At 42.7% G+C, this 27873-nt stretch overlaps 1 protein-coding gene across 5 annotated transcripts in view; it reads right to left on the reverse strand.

The window, feature by feature from the left end:
* AUTS2 (activator of transcription and developmental regulator AUTS2) overlaps window positions 1–27873 on the reverse strand; it is a 779256-nt gene that overhangs the window by 429950 nt on the left and 321433 nt on the right. The gene's annotated exons all lie outside the window — the stretch shown is intronic.

A 27873-nucleotide genomic window follows, 5' to 3' on the forward strand; every position in this document is an offset into this window, starting at 1 on the left:
ACAGAGCAAAGCAAGCTCATGTGCATGACAGCTTGCGTGCGGGCCAAGACCCTGCAGGTAGAAGGAGGCAACATTCATGTCCCAAGGAAATTGCAGTTTAAGACCTTCATTTTGGGAACTTTTAGACTTCTCAAGTTATTTATGCCATAGATCCGGTTTGTTACCATCACATTGAAGCATATGCAGAATCAATCTGTCCCTCCTGACAGCGTAAGAGCATTGAGGGCCTAAGATCCACGGAAATCTTCCCAGGGGAAGGAGCAGCCATCGCTCCAGGAGGCCTTTTGCTGGACTAGCCCCTAACAACATTGCCTGGTACTATAAAAAATTCTTGACTAAGCTCAATGTTCATAAACCAACATGATCTACTTAATAGGTATCAGATTTTGCCTTTCAAACCAGCTTTAATTAACTTTACTGGTATTGCAATAAATAAAACATTAAAAAAATACAAACTATATTTTCAATACAATTGAGAACACATCTGCTTTCTCTTAAGCCATGGATTGTGCAGGTCAACAGTTACAACAGCAGTGTACTGAAATGAACATTTACCATATACACACATTATTTACCATATACATACATTACACACAAGTCCACAAGCACATACACATGTATACAGCAAGAGGAAGATATTAACTACATCTACTGCAATGTTGAAAATGTATGCATTTGTTTTAACGTATATTTCACTATATTTTGCTAGAATGTATTAAAATTTTGGTTTGGCCTTGTTGATGCTTAATTTGGATTGACTTTCTGTGAAGACTTGTTATTCCTGAGGTTAATAATGGCAAAAAGTCAACTTCAGAAATTTAGATTTAAAATCACATATGTAAATACTGGCAGCAGAAGTAAATGCAGAAAATACAGTCAGATGGGTACTTAATATACACTTATCAGTATTCATATAACAAATACCAAACAACTCCTCCTAACTTATTCTAATTATTAATCCATTCATAGTAATTTCTATTCAGACTGTACAAAAATAGATAATCACATCTCCATTTCATGACTGGAGACCAAAAGTTCCTTCTCCATGAACTCTCTCTACCAACTCTTTTCCCCTCTTTTTCTTCTACGTCATGTTTTTCCAGTGCTCCCAGAAACACGCTGCACAAACACACACAAAAATCTACACATATTATCCACTTCTTGCGGCCAGGCTGGGCCGAGTTGGGCCCAGTCGCCGCCCGGCAGCAGGCCAGAGGGTGAGGCCTGCAAGGCCAATGAGGCCTGCGCCTCCCCCTCTCTGCCCCTGCTCAGCTCCTTCACATCTTCTCTCTTTTTTTTTTTTTTTCTGTTTTCCCCTTCTTAAATACGTTATCACAGAGGCGTTATCACGGGACATTCTGCTACCAATCGGCTCGGCCTTGGCCAGCAGTGGGTCCGCCCTAGGCCCGGCGGAGTCCACTGAACAAAGGGGAAACTTCTAGCAGTTTCCTACAGAAGCTGCCACCATAGGCCCCCCTCACTAAACAAAAACCACAACATCCTCTTTTCTAGATGCGTGCACACAAGACATCCATCTCTGCTCACTCTCCCACGTGTACATTCCCACCCGCATACACTGCTCACCCACATACGGCTGTTCTCTCCCAGGCTCACTAAAGGAACGCACAAAGCATCCTCACCCAACGGCTATCATCACTTTCTCCCTACCACTGCCCAAAGCAAACTGCATCTGCAAGTTTGGGGGGTGTGAGGTGCTTTACCTTCATCCCTTATTCCCCTTGTTAGTAAAGGCAGTTTTGGGTGCTCGCTCTCAGTCAAAAGAAAGAAAGAAGAAAGTACATAAAACTACAGGCTCAGACACACAATTGAATTGCAGTGTATGAGCACAACCACAAAAAAAATGGCACAGGTGTACTCTCAGCTCAAAGAAAATGTAACAGAAGAACTAGAGCTATTTGTCAAACACTTACAATTTAATACATAAACTAAATATTCCACCGCTCAGCCAGCAAATCTCAAGTAAAAAGATTTTCATTTCAAATTGAATGGTTTATCAGTCAGATCTAATAGGTCTAGGTAGTATTTTTTGGAGGTGGAGGGGAGGATAACGAATTCAAGAAGTCTAATACTTCATATATAACTCACAGATCTTATCTAGGACCACTGTGTACTGTAATTTTATGGTCTCAGGTTTAAAATTTAACCACCCAAAGGAAAAGGGATCGAGTTTCCCTGACTCAGTCTTTTGTCAACATCCGCTAAATGATGGAAAAACTCTTATTGAACCGGGGTCTGAATAATTTTTTCCAATCTCAAATTTTATTTTTAGAACCTCAATTTATTTTGTATACAGTTTTCACACATTAGTTATTTGCTAACTGTTCGTAACGGCTTTTTTCTACGCTTCTACTACATTGTGAATTCCAGCTATTTACAGAAAAAAAAAGAAGAAAAACCCAGCAGGTGTCATTTTTCTAGACACAATTTACAAGGAACAAGAAAATATGACCAAGATATCCGAGCCTGAAACTCTGCAGGAACAAAGCGAACTGCATAGACTAGACAGCAAGCTCAGAAGTAAGTCCAAGTTAAGATTTATAAGCTTTCCATATTTTCCTTTTTTCCAAGTTGAGTTTCTCCATGTGCCAAACTGTTGAGGGTTTACATTTTATTCCAAAACCCATCAATCTGTGCTAAATTAAAAAAAAAAAAAAAGCATGGAAATGTGCCCATTGTCTTAAGAACCTAGAGTTACACAGGCACATGAGAACACTTAATGTGGATGGAGAGGGAATGGTTCATTTCGATCTCCTTGCACAGATTCAACCACTTAAAGTGATGCTGAAATAGCATAGTGCTACTAAAAAAGGTCTGCAAGTAAAAGACTGGATCTGTAGTTACGCTGTATGCAGTGTATTCTGGAGCACATGGGAACACCAAAATCAGCTTCCCCTCCAAAATGCAATTGTCCTTGGAAAAAAAATTGAAGTGCAACATTGACACCTCTTGTTCCTGTATCATTCCTGCCAGGGTGCCCCACGCAGCAAGCAAAGCCAGCATGGAACTCCTGCGATGTCTACTCCAGCATCTCACTGAGGACCGTCCCGCAGTAACACAGCCGTTACTCTTCCAATTTGCACTGAGTGGGAACCACGAGGAGTTTGCAAAAAGTGTATTTGACTCCGCGCTTTCATTGTACAGTGGGAGTGAATTTATCCACGTCAGGATCCATCTATAGGGTCTCACAAAGAGGAAATACGGACATTATCTATGAAAAGCACAAACCCCTGACAACACAGTGTCGCTGACTCGCAACAAATCTGCGCAGCCTCAAGGATTCCCCGAGTGAGAGGGATGGGGTACATGCAAAAAAAAGGGATAATGAGTGACTCGAGTCCACTTGCTGAGGCTGAACGGCACAGGGCTGGAAGGTTGGCACACACCCATGTCTCCAAAACTTTTGCAGGAGGTTTTTTTTTTTTTGTATTCTTAGCATCTTCATATTGTATTTCTGGATATCTTTTCTTGCACTACAGACCCTATTATTTTGTAATGCCTTTAAATCTATTGGCAGATACTGAAAAGTAAAGCAGAACTGGGTAACTACACTTGTTCTATTACAAGAAAGGAAGGAAAGGATTAAGAAAGATCCAGAAGGATGGCTGCTGGCCAAAGCACCGGGCTGGGACTCACGGACGTTTTCATTTCTCATTCCTCACCACACCCAATTCTCACCCCAGAAAAAGCCCTGAGAACACCTGCACCCACCTGGGTTTTCATTCTTCCCTTTCATACAGACACGAGCTGCGTTTGGCCGCTGTGCTTTAGCTGTCCCTGCCCGGCTGCGGGCGGCGGGAGCCCGGTGCTGGCCGGTTCCGGCTGGTTCTGGCTCTGCAGCAGCCCGCACTGCAGGCAGGGCCCAGCCCCTCAGGGCGGCCGGTGGCACCTCTCTCAAAGCATACTTAGGAAAGGGCAAAAATTAGAGGACTGAAGAAGGAGGGGGGGAAAAACTGAGGGGGCACCCTGCAAACCGGTCAGGGACGGAGGAGGGGCAGCAGAGATGCCCCTGCAGCCCGCAGGCATTCCCTGCAGAGCTCCCGCCGGAGCAGGCTTTCCTCGAGGAACTGTCACCCGTGGGAGGGACCCACGCCAGAGCAGGGGACAGGAGCAGCAGAAAGGAGCTGTTACAGACAGACAACAGCCCACATGGGGGGACACAGGGGAATAAAGGAGTGACAAGGAGCTGGGGGGAGAAGGTGGTGCTTCCACCTCCACAAATAATTTTTGTTTTATCTCTCACTCTCCAAATCTATTTTAATTGGCAACAAATTAAGTTAGTTTTCCCCAAGTCGAGACTGTTTTGCCCATGACGGTAACTGGTAATCTCCCTATCTCAACTCACGTGCTTTTTCATCTCATTTCCTTGCCCTGTTGATGAGGAGGAGCGTGAGAGAGCAGTTGGGTGGGAGTTTGGCCCTTAGCGCACCATGCTTTGGTGAAAAGCACTCAGCTGCTCACAAACTAAGTCAAAAAAACTTCAGAGATACCACTCTGCGCTGCCCGGCCGAGTAACGCAAAATAGACGCAGAGCCAGAACTGCCATGAGTGCCACAAAGAGCGAGAAGGTCACAGAGAGAGCACGGGGAGGAGAGGGGAGGCGTAAGATCTGCTACACTGAGAGTGACCACTGAGATGATGGAAAAAAGAGAGAGACTAGCTCAGGCCTAAAGGTCACAAAGACACTGGCCAGAAACTGCTGAGATTGTGAATAAACAGAAGATGCAAAAACATCAACACGAAACTGCTGTAATAGTAAGAAGCAACTCTTTTTTTCTGGGCATGGAGGGCTTTTCAGGTGACATGAAATCCAATGCAACTATTTTTGCACCAGGGAAACATTCCATCCTATTTTGTGACAGTGAAAGGGCAAACTGAATATTCATCTGTGTCCAGGGAAAGCAGCTCTCTGCTCTGCTTTCTTCTGCCATTCAAAGTTAAGGGGTAAAGTAGACCTAAATATCAGGCTTAGGAGTAGGACAGATCCGTGGGGAAAGTGCGATAGCTGCTACGTTAGTCAGACATTTCCGTGAAATGAAAGGATGGGGTGCCTAAGCCATAAAACACTCCTAAGGATAACCCATAACAACATGGTTCTCTGTTGCTTTTTGTCTCAGAAAGGAAAAGAATGAAGGACAGAGATAGTCAATCATGTTAAGAGGCATAAGGGAGGACGAAAGGGCAGCTGAGCCCCAGACTACAGGGAACACCATCCCCTCAGGACCGCAGTTTGCTTTGCTGGATCCCTAAGCCACTTTAGATAATTCCATAGTAGCAGTGCCTGGTTAGCAAGTAACAAAAAGCAAAACAAACCTACTGAGAATTTAGCAAAAGCCTTTTTCACAAAGCTTACACATCATGTCAAAACCACCCTAATGTGGTTCTTCCAAGCTCTTTTCAAAAAAAAAATATTTTAATTTAAAACCCCATACCATTTGGCAGCAGTAAATCTATGGTACAGTTTCGAGGCGCCTGAGTTTCCACACCATATGGAATTAAAGGATTATTTCACTACATTATACTTTAAAGTTATGAATACTAACACTTCTCCCGATTACAGCGCAGGCAGCCAGCTAAGCCTTCGGCTGAGTCCTAGAGGAAGAGGACGCCTGCTCCCCAAGGAATGGCATAACCCTGCTGCAGGGAGGGGAATTTTAGGCTTTCAGTTCTGCCTGTCATTTTTTATTTATACAGCTTTTGCAAGGGCTGGATCTTCTGATCCAGCTCCTACCTGGGTGAATATATTCTCTAGCTCAGATTGGCTGGTGAACAGACTCGTACGTGCTCTGTTAGCAATGCTTCCTGGCTCCAGAAAGCCTCAACAGGTCCAGCTCAGTCCCAAACCCGTGACAGTAGTTTGTCGTGACCAGGGCAACAAAGACATTTCTACCTGCCCCTTCATGTACACAGAGCTTGCCTGCACTTGCTCTCTGGGCTCTTCCCAGCAGCCCAGACTCAAGCCAGGCTCTGAAGATGGGAATTTTCGTCACTGCTAGCAGTCACATACTTTTCCCAAACACTGCACACGTGGATCTAGGCAGAAGCACCAGTAAATCAAGCAGTTGCTGACAACTGCAGGCTGCTCTGGGTGGCCGAAGGCCAGGGAGCAGGCCAGTTCAGCCTGTGAGAAAAAAGAAAGCCCACCTGAACCCAGCGAAATCCTAGTTATCAGGCTGGACCACCTTAGCATGAATTACCATGAATCACCATGAATCCATCACTTTTTCTTCAGGACTCGCCAACAAGGAGGAGTTTGGCATGGGAAAAGCATCAGCAAATTAAAATATGTATAGCAGCATCATTTTGCACTTAAATGAAACATATTTTTCACTTCAAAATCTATTAAGTTTGATTTCAAAATATGACATTGATATTGAAGCATAATTGATTCTAAACAACAGAATGACTGGGTATAAAAACAGAAGTATAACATCAGTAGATTAAAGGGTGATGAGTCAAACATCATTTAGTTAAAGGGTGCTGTATTTGAAATTTTATCTAGAATAAACAAGAAAAAAAATTTTACTTTTCTGGTCAGCTCGGCTTTCACACACGTACATCACAACAGCGCTGAACTACAGCCCCGTCTGTGGGACGGTGGAACGCAGACCCCGGGCACGGCAGTTACACGTACCGCACAGACACAGCCTAAGGAGCCGGTCCCTGCCCTACCCAAGCAATCGCACACACGTAAAGTGTCTCCCATCAGTCAGGAAAGAGCAACAGCAGATTTCGTGTAGGTCTGAATATTTGATTCAATGAAAACATATTTTAGCAATGATTGAGAACAAATCTGGCTGTATGAAAACAAGTAAAAGGAGAACTGCATAGCAAGAAAAAACAACAACAATGTAAATCAAGGCTTGCTACTTGTGATTTAAATCATAATTAATAATTAAAAATCTATCTTGCTACTGACAGACAAATACTATTTACGCAGCACTTAACAATGTCACCGAGAGCTTTAAAGATGGTTCAAGGCAGCGGCCACGGGTCTGGAGCAAGACCTCTACCCTGCCTTCCTAACAAAGCCATGTTCACCATCGCATCTGCCTGACTAGCCAAAGAGATGAGCAGCACGAGGAAAGCAAACCAGAGGTGAGATAATGAGGAGGGATGTTTACAATGCACAAGTTTAGGCAGTAAATATGACAAAAGAATTCACACCATGTGTGGGCTCTGAACAGTTTTAATACAAAGATATTTGTCACACCAGGGAAGAAAAATCTCGTTACCGAAGAGATACAATAAAACATTAGGAGAGGCCCTCTATGTATATCTTGATATTTAATCTTACGACAACCAATGCACATGCTCCAAGAAATTGTCAGCTGCTGAGGATCAGGGCCTACATGCCATCATCCTGGGACCTGACATCCCTAGCAGAAGATGAAGCTTTATTTTGCATACCTGTCTGGGAAAAGTGAGGTACACCAACAAAGACAAGATTTTATCTTTTGTTGTTTCCTTCCTGCCGCTACTGAGAAGAAAAAGCAACTTTCCTGTTCAAAAGTTCTTTTTATGAAAAACAAGAATAAATATACATATATATTTTTTCCAATTTCCTGTTGACAAAAAAAAATCTAAATCTAATAGAAGTGGAACAAATAACTATAAACAATTACCTGTTTAGCTCGATGATACTGAACAAGGGTGTCTTTAACTTACTTATTCCAAAGCACCGACGGCCATTTCCTGCTGCCTTTGAGCTGATCCAGACTCTGCTGCTGCACTTGCTCAAGACATTGGAGCAGAGGAACTCATCCTCTACTGCCTTAAATTGGGGAGGGGAATCTTTCTGAAAGGAACAGAGCTACATCCCTCTTCTCCTGGGGAGAATTTGGCTGTTTAGCATTGTTATAACAGAAACCCCAAGTGATCATGTTCTGCTCACAGTAGCAACAGCAGAAGCAACATAGGCTAAGAATAAATAGCAGAAGAGAACGGGCATTTATTTCCAGATCCTCCTCTCCTTCATTATATGCTTGAGCAACCTTAGATACACAGCTCACAGAAGGTACCCTGAAGTAGCTCTGTAGCTCTATTTTATCAAAGTTACACAGAGAATGCAGCCCATCATTTTTTACGTGCTGTTTATACAGAAATCAAAGATAAATTTGACATAAACTCATCACACCCCAGAATCATACATACATTATACACCATATAAAATGTAACAGACTTGCTCTGTTCCCCGGCTCCTGTTAAGAGCTGTATGAAACTGCAAGCTGTTGGCAATTGCAACAAATGAAGCGTATTTCAGCACACTTTAAAAGCTGAATTGCAAAAAAATATAGGCTTCTTCTGACCCTTTGCATTTTGATGGTTGCACAGTGAGAAATACGGCCTTTAAAATTACACCTTGCAAAGCACTCCATTGTACCAATCAATCTCCCCAAGCAGCTTCCACAGCACCGATTCGCACGGCGGAGAGGGATAAAGAGCGAGGGTCCGGCCGGCCTGCTCGGAGGCTGCCAGGGCGGTGGCAGTCAGGGTGGAATCGATCCGCCCCTCCCAATATTTACTCAGTCCCGCTGCTGAGCTTGTTTGTATCCCGCTCTGGATTTCACCAGCTCTGCATGGGCTCTGTGTCAAGAAAACTATCTTTTGTACCGCTAAAAACCACAGCTGCTTTAGTGCCTCTTCCTGCCTGGTACAGACACACCATCCTTGTCCACACAGAAATACACCCATTCGCATTCCGATCCATGCATGGCACAAGTCCTACATGCTCTTCAGCTGAGTGCTGACCGTTTACACCATCCACACTTCATGCTTCAGCTTCGTATGTCCCCAAAGCAGATTTTACGTTCCGCAACGGAGTTGCGTTTCCCACCCTAGACCTGGGAATACCCTACAAGGAGCAGCGTACGCATGTTTGCTGCAGGAGTTTCCACCGGGGACTGGTTTTTGTGGTTCCCTTTAAGCTTGCTCATTTAAAAACCAGAGAACCAACCCAGCAGTTTTACCGAATGCTGTGGGCAAGAACAGCCTACTTCAGAGCACTTGGTAACCTGAACGTTGACTTTCCAGGTCCTCCTTCTCAGACCGTTACCGGCTTTTGCTTCCGTGGTGACAGGGACAGGGACCAGCCTGTGGCCTCAGGGGCTCTGTCCCAGTCTTAGCCCTGGTCCTCCAAGGAATTCTTGTGTCTGTCGGACAGGAAAGGTCAGGTGAGGTAGGAAAGCGGAGGCAAACACCCTGCCTTTACTCTGAATCTCCAGAAAGGGGAGAGGAGAACAGAAATATTATCCGATTTAGCCCGGAGTGTCTGACATCCAATCCCCTAAGGATTCTGCCTGGCCTCTGGTTGACTTTGAAATGTATAACTTACTGGAAGAATACTTAAGTAAGAAGATAAAATGAATCACATGATGGAACAAAAAAAAAAAAAAGCAAACAGGCCAGGTCAAAAAAACCTTAAGAGCACTGCAGCTCTACAGCTCTCTGCAAATTCAGCTAAAAAGCCTCCATCTGTTTTAATGCGGGGAAACGCATAACCAAGACAGCTTCTGTAGGATTTCACTTGTTTCAAGTCCACAGGATGGTTGCTCCTCATGTGCAAAGGAGACACAAGATGGGATGAGACCTTTTGGGAACATCTAAAGATGTGAAGCAGCTCCATGAACCGAGCTTGAAAAAAACCAGAGTGACAGTACTTGCTCGCTTGTATTAAGTCACAGCTACCCTCATCCTTGTTTTCCCTCAATGTAGACCACTAACCTGACACCCAGTTAACGTTACAGAAGTAAATAAATGTCTTGAAGGAGGAAATATCAGTATTCATGGATGGACCTCAAGATGCTTGCCACTGTTTACAGAAAAGAACCCTGTTATTTCATAGCTCGATATAAGCCCAGAATAAATATTTAATAACTTGGTTGCATAAATAATGATTTGAAGGTTGAGCTATTGGCTTAAAAATATAATACTATTTTAAGCCATTTAACTGGCCTGCCATATAAATTATTCAAGATTTAAAAGTCATCCTGTGGTCTCTGTACAAGGAGAAAACTAGGAAGTTGTAACTATAATGACAAAAGCAGGGCAAGATCAATCAAACCACATGATCCCTAACACAAACAAGCAGCAATTAAGCAGCAATCAAGACCAATATGACTGTGGTTGATGTCCTTTTATGCCAATACTCTCAGTCCAGAGAGCAAAACTTAATAATGTTTTGCAATTTATCAAGGGAACCATAACTCTGCTCTCTGTGACTTGGCCAAGAGGCTATTATGATAGTATTTCTCTATAATTTAATAATGTGAAGGAAACGGGGGGAGCGGGAGTAAAAGCATCTGGACATATAACTCACGTCTATTCATACTGTATTTTCCTCTTGCTTGAATGATAGAAGCAGAAGTCCTAATAATATACCTCCGTACCGATTTGTTAGCAGGAAAGGGGAGCTGAAGTATCTGGCAAAGCAAATCTATTTGAAGAAGCACAGAAGGGAAGGGAATGAACCATGTGAATTCATTAGCAGCTGTCATTGATGTGCAGATGAGTTTAGAGATGAAGAGAAGCTAGTCATCACAAATAACTCGGGAGAAAAGCAAAGGGAGGAACTGTTGTTTGAGTTGTTTAAATCTGGATTAGCTTCTGATAGATGGCAAGTTGCCACTTAGAGGAAGCTTTGTCTTACACGCTCCGCTCTCTTTGGAGGGAACCGCTTTTAACAGAATAAGATATCTCAGCATTTCGGGCTGTGCACAGGTTGCCGGCAGTCCTGGGCGCTGCTCTGTACACCGGGCTGTTTGGCACTAACAGGTCACCATTTTCCCGTACCTGAGGCTGTAGTTTCACAGCATCGCTCCTGCTCAGGAAGCCTGACTCTGCTGTCACCCACCCGCTCCGGGCAGCTTTGCCCCAGGCCGCTGAGACGCCCTGGGCTGTACGGCTGCAGCTGACCCGGGGCTCTGCAGGGAACTCAGCCAGGTTAGAAATGAGCAGGTTCTTTTTTTTCTTCGTTTCCTGGACTGATTCTAACTCAGATGAGATCTTCAGTTTGGCAAGAGGAAGGAGGCGATGGTGGGAAGGGGTGGCAAGGACTCAGGCACTACCAGGAAAAGAAACACTGAAGAATTACATCCTTAAACCACAGGTTGACTTCATGTCTTAAATCTTATTGAATTTTTGCCTGGACTAACATAACAAGAGCTGCAGCTGGTTTGAAAAACTCAGAATGCCTTCAAACTCCTAACAATACCAGCTTGTTGTTGGGTTTTGGCCTTGCTCTACATTATTTTTGGATTTTTTTTTTCTTTTCTTTCTGCTTACCTCTCTTCCTCTCTCATCCCGAGAACTAATGTAAAATATATTGCAGCACTGTGCCTTCACCTTGGACTACTTTTACCAGTACAAATAATGAGTCCTGCTCTTTGCAAATGTCAAAAAAATCTCCTGATACATCTTGGAGTCTGTCCCTTGTCAACAGTGACCGAAGGCGGTTTAATGTTTGATAGATTTGATGAGCTGGTTGCCTCAGTCCAGGTCCAAAACCACCTTAATTTCCAGAAGATCACCGTGTCAGCTAGAGTTATTAGCCCTTGTGTTGGCAGCCTCAAAAGAGGAAAGGAGTCAGAGCAAGATCCAGTACGCACTGCAAGCAAGGGGAACGTTCCCACTCACTTCAAGGGATACAGAATACCTTTAGGGAACTGAGTGTCCACTGTAATTACTGGACAGACCATTTCTGTACCTTATACTGGTAAAAAAAAAAATTAACTTCTCTTTCATATGCTTTAAAATTGTACTAAACTTATCCCTCTTGAAAATATAATCATATACTAGGTAAGTGGAGTTTTATTATTGTTTTAAGATAAGTGCAAAAAAACCTCTAACACAGGACTACTATCAAATTACGGTTACTTGAACGAATACTCATTCTGGCATTTAATAATTTGTAAAGTGCTTATTCAGGAAAAGGTCAAAAATCACTTGGAAAGATATGTTAATGGCTCTCTAAGTAATGTTTAGACTTACTGAATAAATTTTCACACTTAAGTCACGTATAACAAGCATTACAAAATGCATCATAAATTGGGCTCTTCACGACGGAGAGCTGCGTGTGCATACAGGGTATGGCCGCCCCACAAGACAGCACGTAAGCACTCTGTTAAATTCATCTCAGTTGAGGGGAAAAAAAAAATAAGCTAATCTTCACTATTACACTGGAAATATATTCGATGTATATTCTCATGAAGAGAAGTATTTACCCAATATATGACCTGGGAGAAGCCCATTATTGTTTATCTATGTGATTAAAAAAAAAACAAAAAACCAAACAAAAACCCCACCTAACAAATGAAAACTCAAAAAACCATAAAAAACCTCCAACTCCCCCAAAATTCAATCCTAAAAAGAAAAAAAAAAGAAAAATAGTTGTAAATAATTGGAAATGAAGGAAGACAAAGCCCTGTGCTGATGGATCTACATGGAACCTTTTACATGCTTTGAAATATTTGAGCTTTAAAATGACCCACAAGACTTAAAAATTAAGTATCAGCATGTGAAAACGTACCATTTTACAGTTTAAATCAACCATTATACAGGCTCAGCAAGCACCAGCACACTCCTCCCATGCACTAAAAACCGTCAGCTTCTCCTTGGTGAATAATAATTCGCAAAATAAAGCAGGCATGCAAAATATGGGTGGCAGGCAGCAAATGCTGGTATTTGGGGCACCAAGGTGTTTTAAAATTGTTTTTAACTTTTGCATCCAGCATCCACTGAAATCTCAACAGATCAAAGTTTTGCAGACAAGGGAAAAAAAAAGCCCACAAAATTAATAACTATTTAAGTATTCTGTTTCATCATGATAACAAACAGATGGTTTTAATATTCTAGAGGCTAATTTCTGAACAATTAAAAACACAGCAAGACATTAACATCTAATGAAACATTTTAACTACCAGTATATGCATCTGCCATTAATTTCCACACAGTAAGGTCTTGGTTCTCTTCAATCTGTTCTTTATTAAGGAAAGTTTTTCCACTCTGAATTTAGTGAAGTAGAGAATTAACAACTGTTTTCAATCAGCAATCAGCATGATATTTCGCCAGCGTGCATTGAAACCGTCCACACTATCAGACATAAATTTACTCCTACGATGGCTTTGATCTGCACGCTGAGTAGAGATGTTAGAAGGGAATTCATTTTCTAATTCCATTTTCATTCAGAACATATGAATTAACCCCTCACAGATCTCATGTCCCTTTTTATCTACTTCAGATAGAGGACACCTACTTAAAATGTTATGGCTTACGCATTACTTACAGTCTAGCCAAACCCCAGTTCATTTTTTGAAACCAACGAAAGCATTCTCATGCAAACCGTATTGAAACAACCTCCTTCAAAGGCAATGAAAATCCTGTATTTATGAGCTTCTAATTTATATTTCCTTAGCTTATTTCTGATAAGAACACAGGGTAGTATTCAGCAAAGCTGTACCCATGCAAAAACTGGTTGCTAAAAAAAAAAAAAAAAAAATCTTTACACCATGAACACCAAGCTAATTCATGTATTCCCTGATCAGACATGCAGCTTAGAACTACTGATGGATTTTCTGCAGGTCTTCACCAATTTGGAAGGTTATGATTTAAATTAAGCCGAGGCAAGGCACTCTCTTTGCTCCCAGGGTATAGCAAAAAGCTGACGTTATTCAGTATTTGTTGTCATCACCTAGCTGCTGTATGAGTGAACCCTGTAAACAAATACCTTCGGGAGTAAATTCAAACACCCTCCCTGATGGGTTTGAATAGTAAGCTTGCTGTTCATTAAACACGTCGGCAGCTCAAGAAGTGTCTTTGGTTTTCAAAGGGGTTAAGTTAGCGAGTAACTTGGAATGACTTTAACAGGAACCACGTCCCGTTGCTTTTAATTATGTCATTTACGCAAACACTGAATTGCAAGGCTAAACTAATAAATGCTGGAAAAAGCCTCAATAAAACATGGGTTTAGGGAAGGAGTCAGCTGCAGGACCCTGCCTCTCAGACTCATTTTGTGGTGTGGAGTGGGGATTTATTTCATGGTGCACCAAGAAACGTCTGTGTGGCAACTATGCAGAATAAGAAAGACCCACGTTCTAGATATTGCTTCAAGGGAAGAAAAACAGGGTCATGAACCTGGCTCTTCTACCTGCTAGTTGATGCCCTACCAATGGGACGTTAGCTGTTCCAAGTCATTTCCCTCCTTCCAATTTATGCCAGAAATAACATGCTGGGCTCAACAGGCTTCCAACAATAGCTATGTATTTCCAGCGATATTTGCATTACAGACCACCTACAATAAAAACCCCCACGTCCTTGTCGTGCCCTGCTCTATGTGCTTGCATCCATCTCAAAGGCGCAGCCTGAACCGAGCAGTCTCTTTGCCTCAGCACTTGATTCTTTCCTTTGTTGAAGCAGGTTATTACAGGTTAAGGGCCAGATCCAGAAAGGCTGAGAACACCCACAAACCCCCTTGGAATTCAGGTTTCCAAAATCTGGAACCCAAACGGTAGTTAGGGATGAAAGGACATGAAAGATTAATCATGGGCCTTCAAGCACTGTCATTACTATGAATTCCAAGGATTAGGGCTGGGAGTTTCAGGTGTGCCTAGCAGAGGCAGGAGCGTAACCCCACTGGAAGACAGTGAGCTCCTGGCTCATTTTATATCCACGCTTGGTCCAACAAAATATGGCTGAAGCGGCGTCCCTGGGGATGCCGTATGGGATTTCAAGAGACCTTTCCAGCCAGTCATCTCTGGTTCAGAGAAACGTGCGCACTAAAATGAATGTGCTGGGAGCTTGCCATGTAACCATTAGCCGTACAACCGACATTAATATACCTTGGAGGCACTGCCTTATTTTTATATGTCAGACAGTTTCAGACTAACACCGTACTTAGTGAGGATAGCACAATATTAAAATGTGACTTTCATACTTTTTATGCTCCAAGAGCCTGGATCTACTCTTGGCACACTACAAAAAAAAATATATACTTTTATGATTCAGTTTTTCCATGAAATATTTATAATACAACTATTGAGTGATGGAAGTGCCAGAATATTACTATCGCTACACTTGAATTCCTGGAGATTGTAAGCTTTTGTTTGGTCTAGCAGCGTGAAGGAAAAGCGTCCTGCTAAACATCTGTCTCTCACTGGGGAACCACATGGGAAATAAAGACTTGGGGGCAGCGTTGCCTGAAGTATCAGAGTGCTCATCTTACCCTCTGCCGTCTGCGAGCGCCAAGCAGTCTCAGCGTTATGAAATCACAGAAAACCTGAGGAAGAGGCAGACTCCAGCCATCCCATAGCCCAGGAAGGATCAACTGTTCCTGCATCATTCCTGACCCGCAGACAACTAGCTAACCCAGCCCAGACCTCTACAGACACCCAGCGACCTCCACAACCACTACCACTGACTTCGTGCAGTTCCACCGCCCTTACCTTTAAAAAGCTATCTTCACATCTCCACCACAGCTCCCACCCGCAGCGTGACCTTGTCCCGTCTATCGTGGATATGCAGAACAGATTTTTTCCCCTTCCACTTCACAGCAATCTTCTTGTGTTTGAAGACTGTTATCAGTATCTCCACTCCATTTTATCTTTTTAAAACTAAATTGCCCCAATTCTTTCAAGCCTATCTTCAAGGTCATGCTTTTAGACTTTCTCCATGTATTCCACGTATTTCTCTCACCAATTATTTCCTGTTCAGAAGGAAAGCACCTGCAATATCCATCAGGAATTATATAATCATACAAATCATACTGGGATGAAACAGGTATTAAATGAACCGCGTAAGGACAAAATGCGCATTAAAAGCTGTGGCCTGTGTTTAGACCACCAGCGATTCAAGGCACGTTCACTTTTGGGTGCCAGTCTTAAGACACCTGAAAGTATCTGAAGTGATCACCTGAAGCGTTCACAACATAAACCTTTTGAATTTATGCCACTCTTTCCCTCACAGAAGTGCTGTTAACTCAGTGTATAAATAATATTAGATCTGTAAAAGATATTTCCTGAACAAAAGAGAAGTAACTACAAGTAGAGATAAGCTGCTTATCGAAGAAAGGTTTGGGAGAGGCTTTGTTAAGTTCACTGCAGCTTGATTTAGATCTCTCCTCATTCAAAACCTTACCTGAAGCAGGTCTTCTGCTAAATATTAAGACTTTTCAATAGAAACTTGATTTCTTAATAGGGTTTTTTCTGAGCTGGAGCTGTAAGGAGAAAGAGTAACTCCTCATGGTGCTTCCAGCTGGAACTCATTTGCTGTAAGAAGATGTCGTTGAAGTGATCTACACAAACACTTCTCAAATCCATTTTTACAGCTTTCAAAGATTGCTCAAAGATGCCAACAGCCCTGCATTCCTTGCCAGGCCCTCATTCCTCACTGCGGCGGTTAGTTACAGCAGGAGCATTAGAATAAAATAAAACTTATTTTACTGTTAGGTTAGGCAGGCTGGAACTGTGCAGGTTTTTCTCGTGTTCATAAACCTATTTTACAACAACTAAGACAAGGAAGGATAAAAGGAGATGCCAATGTCTCTAAAGACTGACTTGAACAGCTCCGGAGAAAAACCGGAGGAAAGAGCGAGCCGCCGCGGAAGGAGACATCGGGTGGGTGAAAGGGGCAGCTATGACGTTCTTTTTAAGGCCACAGAAATGCCACACTGTCAACCTCTGGCATCCCACAGCAAACCATGGCAACAGCTGCCTGGCTCTGCAGTAATAAACTGAACCAATTTAATGGCTTTTATTGTTCTGCTGCGATGTTTGAGCGCAACCACTTCTTTCCTCCTAGGACTCCTGAGCCCGCAAGGGCAGCAATGAGAGAAGATCTCATTTACCTAAAAGCGCTTATAAATTTTTAATTTGCTTTAACAAGTAAATTAACAAGTCCCTCATTCAGGCAAGTTTTATGGCCTCTTGCCACTTGGGGAGGGCCATAAAAGTTTTATAGATAATCCAGAGCTACTGAGATTGCTCATAATAAATTGTCTGTTTCCTGTTATTTTATCAAACCACTGGGCTTCTAATGACTTAAAGTCACAGCTTCCTTATATCTCTGCTTTTTATGAGCCTGTATTATAAACTGTAAAGAATATCTTAAATTATACTGGGCCCCTGCTAATCATTACAAAGCTACGTTTTTATTGGTGGCAACCTTTTTGCTCACGCCCACCTAATAAATTCTAAGGGATTTAAGGGAAAAAAACCCTTTTTTGAGATAGCATGCTGATTCTGCACTCTATTTTAAAACGTTGCTTTAGCCAAAGTTTCATTAACAAATACTTTGTAGTGCCCAGAACTCCCTACTCTGATTTTTAACAGTTCTTGAAAAAGTTCTCAGGATAGTGAGCACTTTAGGCAACATTAGCCAGCCTGCCTCTGGGATGCAGACTTGGGAGGAGACAGCACTTACTGGAAAAACACAATCTGTTCTCAAAGGGAAAAAGCCACCTCACTATTTACTGCTCACTATCTACTCTCTGGAGCAGCACTGATGACACTTACACAGGAGAACCCTAAACATGAAGATGTCCTTACCATTTGGTGCCGTGAGTACTCATGTTGAAATCAGTGACAGTACTCACAGCAAGTATACTTCACATTTAAATCACGACCCCATCGGGTCCAGCAACAACTGAGCACTCTCTCCGTTGAAGTTACGATGCTGCGTCTAGTTATGCCTTCAGAGTATTCAGGATGCCTAACCTCGGGCATCCAATGAAGTATGTTGGTCCCCCGCTATAGAAATGAGAAATCACTCCAGAGAGGGAGTAGGAACGAAATTTGAGTGGCCGTAGTAACTCTGTGGAAGTTTGGTTTTTTTCCTCGTTGACTACACAGAGCTTAGGGAGACTAGATTTGTAAAAGAGAGGCTTGTCTTTAAGTGAGATGATCACACCATCGTTCCCTTGATTTCTGCTATGGGAATAACAGGACAAAACTGAAGGGAAAATCACTGGGGGCATGTTTACTGATGTAACGTATGTGGGGTGGAGGGGAAAGGGGAAGTGGAGGAACAAAGCTGCTGCAGAGTCAGTCCTCCAGAGATCTGAATATTGCACCTGGATTAAAGCCTAAACTTGCTCTGAAATCCAGGCTGGTACAAAGCTACAACAGAAGGGCACCAGGATAATAATACAGTATAGGTAAAGATAATCAGTATTTTCTGTAAACACACAGCATTACAAAAACCTAAAACTCCTTCAACCAAACAGGAGAACATTGAACTTTACTAAAAAATTCCCCATTACCTTTCTGTGAAATACAAGCCTGTGGAACTGGAAACTCCATTTATTTTGAAGGAGGAAAACACTGCAAGATGAGAATATCAGCCTTTGCTCAGCAGAGTTTTCCTGCAAAATGGGAAATTCCAACAAGACAGGCAAGTTTTAAAAGCTCAGGATGCTATTTTTGAGAGAGATGCAAGAGCTGGTGCTAAATCCTGGAATATGCCCATTATCTGAAGTGCTGAGAGTGCTTGAAGTTTTATTTATTGATTTTTCAGTTTGAAAGTGCCATAGATTCATATCTCACAATATCACCCCAGATTAAGATCCATTGTGTAATTACAGCTGTGCTCATGTACCTTCACTCTCTGGTGTTATGGTTACCGTAGCCCACTAAAAATAGGCTGTTAAAGTGGATGAACTTGCTGTTCAGGTATCATTGTACATTAAATAAGAACTTCTTCAATTGAATCTGGCAATAACTGTAAGTACAGCGTAAACGAAAGACAGGAAAACAAGCCATAAAACCCTTACCAAGTGATGACTGTATTGTGTTTCCTCATAAACACACACAGACAAGTACATCCACAATTGCCCCATGCCAAGTTTGGGTTCTGCTCCCACAAGTTCAGAAATCTTTGAGATGGGATGGAACCGACTGCAGAATGCCCCAGATATCTAATTCTTGAAGACCTTCTGGATGGCTGAACCTCTAACTAATGCCATCTAGCTTATTTAAGAAGCAGAACTTTTGACTTAACTGTGTATGAATAAAGTGGATTAAAACAATACCTCTTTTCTCTCTACCACAGCAAATCCAGTGTCCCAGTCATCTATATTTACTGAAGACGCATCCCCCTCAAAATCCCAGCATTAACCATTCTTTTATCACTCAGTAATAAAAGAGTCTTAAAGAAACAAGGAGATTCATACAAAGAAGGTAAAGAAACAATATCCAAAGAAAATTAATGGCACTTATAAAGTAAGAAATCTATAGACCCATATTCCTGTTATCTGCTCCCAAAGAGAAGAAATCGTAAGGGTTGTAGTAAGTAGAACAAAGAAAAGAGGTAAATAAGTTTTGTGAGCAATGTAAAAGATTAAAAGTGACCTGAAGGAGACAAACAGATCTTCCACAGTGCGTCTGAACCACATTTACCCAAGTTGGAGCATTAGAAACCTGTCGTACGCCATCATTTCCAATAGCCAAGAAATTGTGAAAGCAAACGGGTGCATGTATATAACCAAGATGAAACCTTGCCAGACTGGCATAAGCTTACATGGAAAAGCATGACCCACCATATTTTTGAATTTGTAGGTAAAAATAAGAATATAAAAATACAACTTCTGCTGACAAAGATCCACATATATTGTCTTTACCAAGATTTACTAGGAAAGGCCAAAGAGATCACAGCTCAAAAGGTTATTTTATTTTTTCCCTACAGCTCTATCCAAAGCGATAGTAAATGTCCGACCCTCTGTTTAAAAAAAGAGATCTCCTAATGGATATAAATGGAAGCAGAAGTGAGAAAGAAGAAATGCACCAGAAACACTTTTTCCAGAAATCTCTCAAAAAACAATTACCACATGGTCCTAGACTTTCTTTGACATGGTTACAAGTCTCCCTGATGCCTAAGGAGCATCCAAACTGTCAGAAACTCATCTTGAGGGGATTGCTGTGCTTTCCACATTCACTGATCTTGAGCCCTGGCTGTGACTCTTACTTCTACATAAACACACACACGTTACCTTTCTAACCAAATCCTCGCAAACACACTCGCCTGCCTTTGTTACAAGACAGAAGATATTGCCATTAAAGTAAGCATGCTCATCTCTGGCGCACCTAAGTCTTGCAGAGCTCCGAAGTTTCAGTTCACATTTCAGGTTAATCTTTTCCTTTCCTGAAGAACAGAATATCCTTTCTCCTCATCTCCCCGAGGGCTCGGCATTTGCAACATCAAACAGAACACACAAACCATCGCGCCCCCTCCAAAAGCCCATTATACTGTCAACTGGCTTCCTAACTGCAATCAGGGGAGGAAGCTTATGTACTGACTCCAGAGCTCCTTTACTGCTGGAAAGTGGCCATGATTTCTTCAAGCTACTGCTGCATTTCATTTCTCTAAAGAACTCATAATAAGATGGGCAAACTTCCAAGAAAGAAAAAAGAAACCTGACCAACTAACTGAACTAACCATGCAGTTCCCCCTCCGCTACTTTTGGTTGCCGGCAGAGGCCAAAGCCACAAGACTCACGCAATACTACCAGTGACCCTCCTTAATAAATCAGATATTAACATGCAGTCACATGAGATAGGTTGGAGCGGGAGAGCAGGGCAGATGTCTGCTACGAAAGATAACGGTGCATCTTGCGGTGTATGATATATTCATGAAGCATTGAAGGAAATAAGAGACTAGGAGGAAAGTCCTCGCGGACAGCACGCTAAGCTACTTGAACCCAAAAGAAGCCACCATATATTTATTAATTTTGCAGTGAGAGACCACATAGTTATTTACCAGGAGGAAGGCCCGAGCGATGGCTGTGACTGGGCTGGGATCCGGGCCTCTGCTTCCACAGCCCAATAAATGAACGTTTGCAAAGCACAGTGCAAAGCTCGGCGAGAAGCTGTTGTTGGAGAGTAACACGATATTACTCTAATTTAAAAAAAAACCAACAAGAGGCAATAACATAGCATGATTCAAAAACAAAAGTGTCTGTGCAGCTCTGTTGCATTTGAAAAAAATGTTTTGATGTTGACAGGTTTTATCGGCTATTTACATGTTTTCTGCCCACAGAGTTCATATCCGTTTTGGCAGACTATTCACTGGCCCCACGCCTGGGATAACAGAAGAAGGGTCTTCTCTTCTGCTGAGCAGATCTTCAGGGACGTATCCCAGGACAGGCACAGACTTCATTCCCCACGGTCTGCCCCGACTCCCCCTCTCTTGCCGCAGAACGGGGTCACTTTTCTCTCAAAGCTCTTCAAACACAGGCAACCCCTTAACAAACCAGCACAACCCGTCCAGTAACTCACACACAGCACGCTGCAGCTCTCACACCGAGGCTGTCGGACAGGGCGGTACTAAATATCACTTCCAGCCAGTACCACCCACAACTCTTATCCCCAATTTTTCAGTTAATGACTCCTGGTAAACCATAGGTGCCAGTGGCCGCAGGTCTGACGGGTGATGTTTACAGCTGAAGTTCTGTCAAGTTAGGAGGTTATGTCAAGCTGCAGCATCCAAGTGACTGGAAATGCAGCCCTGCACAGCGAGAAAATGGCTGGAGGTTGGTTCCAGCCAGAAGTAATTGATCTGTCTGAAAATATGGCCCAGGAATCACAGGAGTAAAGCTCCAATTCCAGCTGTGTTGCATTGTTCCCTTCCCTCCAGCCCTCCAACAACAAAGACATGCCTCCTCCTCTGGAGACCAGAAAAGTTTTATTAAAATCTTCATACAACTGTTGCAGTGGAGGCCCTGTTAAAAGCATCATAGGAAAAAAATGCAGGATTCATAAAGAAACCATCTTACAATTTCCTTTCGATCTGGCATTGATTTCAAAGGGGCTACCTTAGCCAAGTGGCTTTGGCCAGCTCTCCTCCCCGGGCAGGCGCGGGGCAGGGGGCGAGGTGCCGAGCCTGGCGGGCTGCACGAGCGCGTGCGTGCACGAGCACGCCTGGCCACGCACGGACAGCGAGCGCTGGAACACTGAGAGGGGAAAAAAAAATACAGAATGGGAACACTTCCAAAACTGCAGCTGTGCTGGCCCATTAAAAAGCTGAAACTCATTCTACTGTTCGACCTCATGCTTATCACCACATAACTATTCATCAAAGAAATTTTGGTGCAATTAATTAAATTATTCCCCTGCCTGTGCCACGGAGTCGTTATTCCAATATCAGCTTTCACTCGCACTCTCTTAAGCTCGTGTCTGTATGCCAAGTGACATCTCTAGGGTTGTCCGGTCTCAATAAAGCTCTGCTCCTCACCACTCACAGAGGCTATCATTTCTCTTTTTTATTGCCATTTATTTTCCACTAGGATTTTGCTGCCAGTATATTGGCAGGACTTCCAGTATATGGATGTAATGAAATCTACCACAGACACTTAACATCGGGTCAGCTCATGTGAAGCTGTAATATGATAAACAAATGCTTCCAGGAGGAGGATTTTATCCGCTCAAAAACAGAACATGGACTCCTTTGGTACCCGGACAAGAACTAGGAGGGAGTCATTTGAAAAGCCTTATTATAATTAGCTTTATAGCTAAAATGTGCTCAACATGAGAAACCCGAGTTACAACGTTGGCTCCTCTCAATCTGTCAGGACCAACTTCTCTTATGACAAAAAAAATAACAACCCAAAGTGTCACAGTTTGCATCTTCTTCTATTTTTTTTTTTTTTTTTGGTGGGGATGGTTTTAACAGCAGTGTTAATTAATGCCGCTGGCTCAGCAGACCAAAGCATGGCTGGTTTGGTGGCTACTTTAGGGGTCTTGAGCTGACCTACCAACAAGAAAACATAAGTGCCCTGATGTTAAATACTCCTCAGCTCTTCTGGAACTTACACAGGACCTGATGGCTCTGAATGTGGTCTGTCTGTATCTATGGCCACGATAACGCGGTGTGATGGCACCGAACCATCGTAGCTGCACATCTCTCAGTACAAGACAGGACTGCTGCCAACGGGATTAGACTCTCAAAATGTGAATCACACGAGATGTTGGTAGTCCCATCCCAGGCATCACTAAGGGAGTTGTGGTTGGAGATAAGAGACAAAACAAACACAAAAGAAAAATAAAATGTAGTTCTTAGAAAGGGAAGGAAAAATCAAACATTAGAACAGCTTGAATCTGTCCCTAGTAAGTCTTCCACTACGTGGAAGACTTTAAATCAATAACGGAGCCTTTCTATCAGAGAGCCTTTACTTCCAGCGCCAATTAATGGACATAAATCTCTACAGGTGATGAATGTAAAACATCACGCTGAATGATCAAAGGCTTGTTTTTTTCCTGGTAAAAAGAGTTTGTTTTCCTGTCTAAAATAATCTTCTCCCCAGAGAAATGCAAGTTTGCTTTTCTTTCAAGCAGATAGAAAAGTCAGGGATCTGCAGCAGCAACTGCCCTGACGCCTTGTCGCCTCTGCAGCTCATGCCTTGGTTATGGTAATTTGCAGCGCCGTGTTAAAGGCAGTGTAATGCAAGTGTTGCGAGTTGAGTTAATTACGGACAACCTGGAAGCACTGCAGTAAAACATGCAGAAATTTTGCTCGAATAGCACCTGTCTTTAAATCTGCTTGAAAAGTTTCATTTATGTACACATCGAAATGTGTACACTTTCCCTGCTTTTTTTTGAATGACGGTAAGTAAAACCTAAATTGCTGGCTCACACCGGGTTTGAACCAAACCTTGTGCATTCTCTACCTCATCCTGCTACTATCCAACCGTCTAGATTGTCTCCAAACATGCTACCTTTTATTTTGCAGTTTTTGTGCTAAAACAATCAGAGCGACCCCAGCATGATTAATTTGGAACGTATCCATGTCAAAATGAACTGTACAGATGTTTGGTCCCTCTGTCTCCCAGTGCCTCTGGCCCAAAGCGCTGCGCGCTGCGCCCCTCAGGGCACAGCAAAGCACTAAAATGGTGCCTCACGACACCCGAGCTGGGATCCATTAAAAAAAGATAGTGTAGCATCGGTGTTTAATGAGATGGAGATCAGAGATACCAAATATACAATCTCTCATTCACTTAACTAAGAGGAGGGGAGTGAAAGTCAATACCAAACCCAGAAACAGTTTATAACAGCACTTCGCGGTAGCAGAGCCCTGAACACATCGCTTCAACTGCTTCGGGCGCCAGTTCCAGTACGACAGGAGCCTCAGGCCATCGCACCGCCGGGCTCAGCCCAGGCGGTCAGTTAGGGTCAATGTGCCATCGCATGGTGCTCGCATGAACCCCTCCAACCCAAAGTGACTCCAAGGAACTATCTACCCATATTTCCTGAGCTGCCAAGAACGGAATAAAATAGAGCAAAATGTTATCACAACAGACTCTGCTTGGAAATACAGTTGCTAAAAATTACAGTTAACGTGACAATCTGTCTGCCACCTATTCAAAGAAAAGAAATTTGACAAAGTAGAGTGGAAAACCAATAACCCACCACAATGTTACCCACTATGAATCCTCATCATTAACACTGATTAAAGCTCAGCAGGCTCAGTTAAATTACAGCGTTCAGAAGAGCTGCAGACAAGCCTCAACAATAAGGGGAAGGCTGTCTAAAGATTTCTTCTCCTATTTAGGCACAGCCACGAAGGCTGAGTTTTCCAGTGCACTCAGAAGGACATTTATGTTCTCAAAGAGTGGGGTAAGTGTACAGATGTACAATTTATTGGATGGAAAAAGAGACAGCTTCATACACTGATGGCCAGCCACGTCACTTTGTGGTTCACCCTCAGATCCTCCAGCTCTTCAAACACACCCAGTGGTCAAGCGCGACCAGGGACACGAGGAACGACAATTATTTCACACTGTCCATCCCATAGCATCAGAGAAGATGGACGGGAAAGGGGACCAATGGGACATTGTCCCAGCAATGGCAGGTGGCTGGGAAGAGACCTGTGGTGGTGCTACCGACTGACTCAGCCAAGCATCCAGGCTAATGATGGGTTTCATTAAAGGACGAAAATTAGAACAGGTAATACCTCACATCCAAAACCTAGAGCCAAAACCAAGGCTCAGAAGACAAGAACAGATATTTTGTCATTCAGTACCAGAGATCTGGATTGGGTCCCCCAAGCACACATGGATTCTTTCCAAATGAATGCAGTCTGTCATTTCCTTGTATCCTTCCGTACAACAGTTCCATTCTTTTTCCAATATAAGTCAATGCTTCTGGTCTGATACTATGGCACGTTACTCCGCACACCGTGAACATCAGTAAGATATTCTGGTCTATCAGGAGAATAGTGAAAAATCCAGCATGGGTCAAGGTAGCAACATTGTGAAACTCTCTGTCCCACACCCTATATCAATAATTTAGTTGTAAATGTATATTAACTATTGCATTCAAAAAGCATAGGATTCAAATTTCAAATATCACAAATATTAAAGAAAGTTTGAATGGCACTTGACAAAAATCACAAAAGATATGCTTTATCTCAGTTTCTTTTAATTTTTGAAACATTTAGTTCTTTTCCAAAAGGTATTACAACATTTTCTTACATCTTAAACTCTTCTACTTTCATGTTTGTTATCTACCCTAATTTGAATATGGTAAATAGACCGTATTTATTCAGCACGTAACAATCCAGTGTAGGACTTCACCTGTGGCCTTCAACACCAAGCAACAAGCTTTCAAGTACTTTCGTAAAAGAAGTGTATAACAAATAAAACTGCAGAAAATTCCTACCTTCTGTGTAACAAGCTCATCTAAGTGCATGTAAATCTGTTTTTTTTTTTTAATTTTATTTTACTTTTCAATAGGAAAAGCATAAAATTAATCTGTCAGCAAATCCAATTACCTGCTCCCACTGAAGAATCTCCGTCACCCTCAGCTGGACAGTACTTCACACCAAGCTCCTTCAGACAGGAATTGGGCTGGATCTGGGAGATGCAGGGAACGCTGCCTTCAGGAAGCCACCGTGGGTAGCACCAGAGGGCATTTCGTGTTTTCATGCCCATGCTAATTTTCTGTAATCTTTTATTTGCATTAAGACCATCATGCTGACCCTGACTGAAACACTGCACAAACATCAACTTTCAAGAGCACCCACAAAACATTTTGTCTGAAATAGTGGTGATGGTGAAATGTGCCCATGGTTTTTCATCCTTTCTTCAACAGCAGGCAGAGCACGGCGCAGGACTGCCCACGTCCCGTGTTGCAGACCTACAGGTAAAATCTAGGGCTCCGTTCGGGCTCGCGCCAAAGGCTTTCCCAGATGGCCAGGCTGCAAACCAGCATGGACCATTTAGGCTGCTGAGAAAGGCAACCAAAGACTATATCAGTGACATCCACACCCCAACAGTCAACAGGAACTCCAGTGCCTGGAGTATCCAAGGCACATAAACTCAGGTGATCTCTGATGTGACAGGTTTTGCACCTTATCTTAAAAAGCTACTTCAGTCTAACAGCCTAAGAAAAATCCCAGTAGAGAAGACGTCCAACCCCTGCGTTGCACTCGGTGTGAAGCGCCCGTAATGCATTCAGTTGACAAACAATTCTGCCAAGTGGCTCTCCTATAAGTTGCTCATGTCAACAAAATTAATGTGACATTTACAACTATTTTGAGGATAAAATGAAGTTGCTTAAATTATTCTGCAGAAGCAGCGTGAGACAGAATTATTCAGTTGACAAAATCTAATTAGGTGTAAATTATTTCAGAGTATATGAATTATAAAACCTTTCACAGAGAACTCAAACCCAAGGCTCAATATGATATGGTGAATTAATATGCCAGGCATCTGTTTTCCAGAGCTAGGTTTCAATTTGGGACAAAGTCACACAGGTAATTAATTTATTCTTTCCACCAGAAGTGGAAAGAAGTGCACAGGTAGGCAGAGGAAAGCATGTCACATACAATATGCATTTTACTAAAGTTGAAAGGCTTTTTTTTTCCTCACAGAAGATAGGAAGAATTTGAGAACTGGTCAGTAGAAGCAAATAAAAGCGCAAAGTCTAAATCCTGAGACAAAGCTGAAGCTCCTGATGCCCCGTGATAGCAAGAAGTGAATTATTTTGGCAGCAAGCTCTCCTTGAAGCCCGGCGGCCAGCTTCACCCTTCATCCAGAAAGTTTCTGAGTACACTGAGAAACATTGCAGTGGGTGTTTAAGGTGAGTAACCACACTTCTAAGGGTGTGCTTTTATGCTTTGCTCAGGCAGGATTAGCACGTTCAGAAACCTGCCTAATTACCACACTGTTTATTTCTCCTGCTAGGTTTAATTTTTGCTGTTCCGATGCAAAAATGTCATCATTAACGTCTACAAAGCCAAGCAGGGCATCTTTGAAAACAAACTATCGGTGCTTTTAACGTCTGAAAAGCAGGGTAGTGAGAAGTTTGAAGGATGGCATGGTGCCTTGCGCTGCTGCTATGGAGGAGGAAGGGCTGACGAGCAGCTGTGTAATTAGGTATTTTGGGGGGAAAAGACAAGTGCTTTGTGAGCTGAGGATCAGCTTTGCCCACTCGCTGTCAGTCTGCGGCAGCTTCGAAGTTCAGGCACTGTGGGAAAAACGCAGTTTCAGTTCCCTTGAGAGGTTCAGAAATACACACTAGGTTTTGATGTGATCCTTATTTCCCATTTAAACGCACTCCGATTCAACACGGATTGGTAGATCTCACATGAGCTCAAACTGCCTTTTCACCCTTCTTGCCAAGTCCTTGGACAACACGCCACAAGGAACACAGATTATTTACCATCCCTTCATACTGCCTCTGCAAGGATCAAGCATTACTGGATTACACAACATTTGGTCAGAAATTCTAGAGAGGACACACACAAAAACCCCACCACCCTAATTTTCTCTGTCTCTGGAAAAGTTCAGCTATGTTCCTAAGCTCCAGCCTAGGGACTTTCTCCATGGACACATACTGCAGCTTAGCTAAAAAATGAAATGCAATGCTATCGGCT

The sequence above is a fragment of the Chlamydotis macqueenii genome, chromosome 19 (genome assembly GCF_036417535.1).
Source record: "Chlamydotis macqueenii isolate bChlMac1 chromosome 19, bChlMac1.mat, whole genome shotgun sequence".
In the NCBI taxonomy this organism is placed as follows: Eukaryota; Metazoa; Chordata; class Aves; order Otidiformes; family Otididae; genus Chlamydotis; species Chlamydotis macqueenii.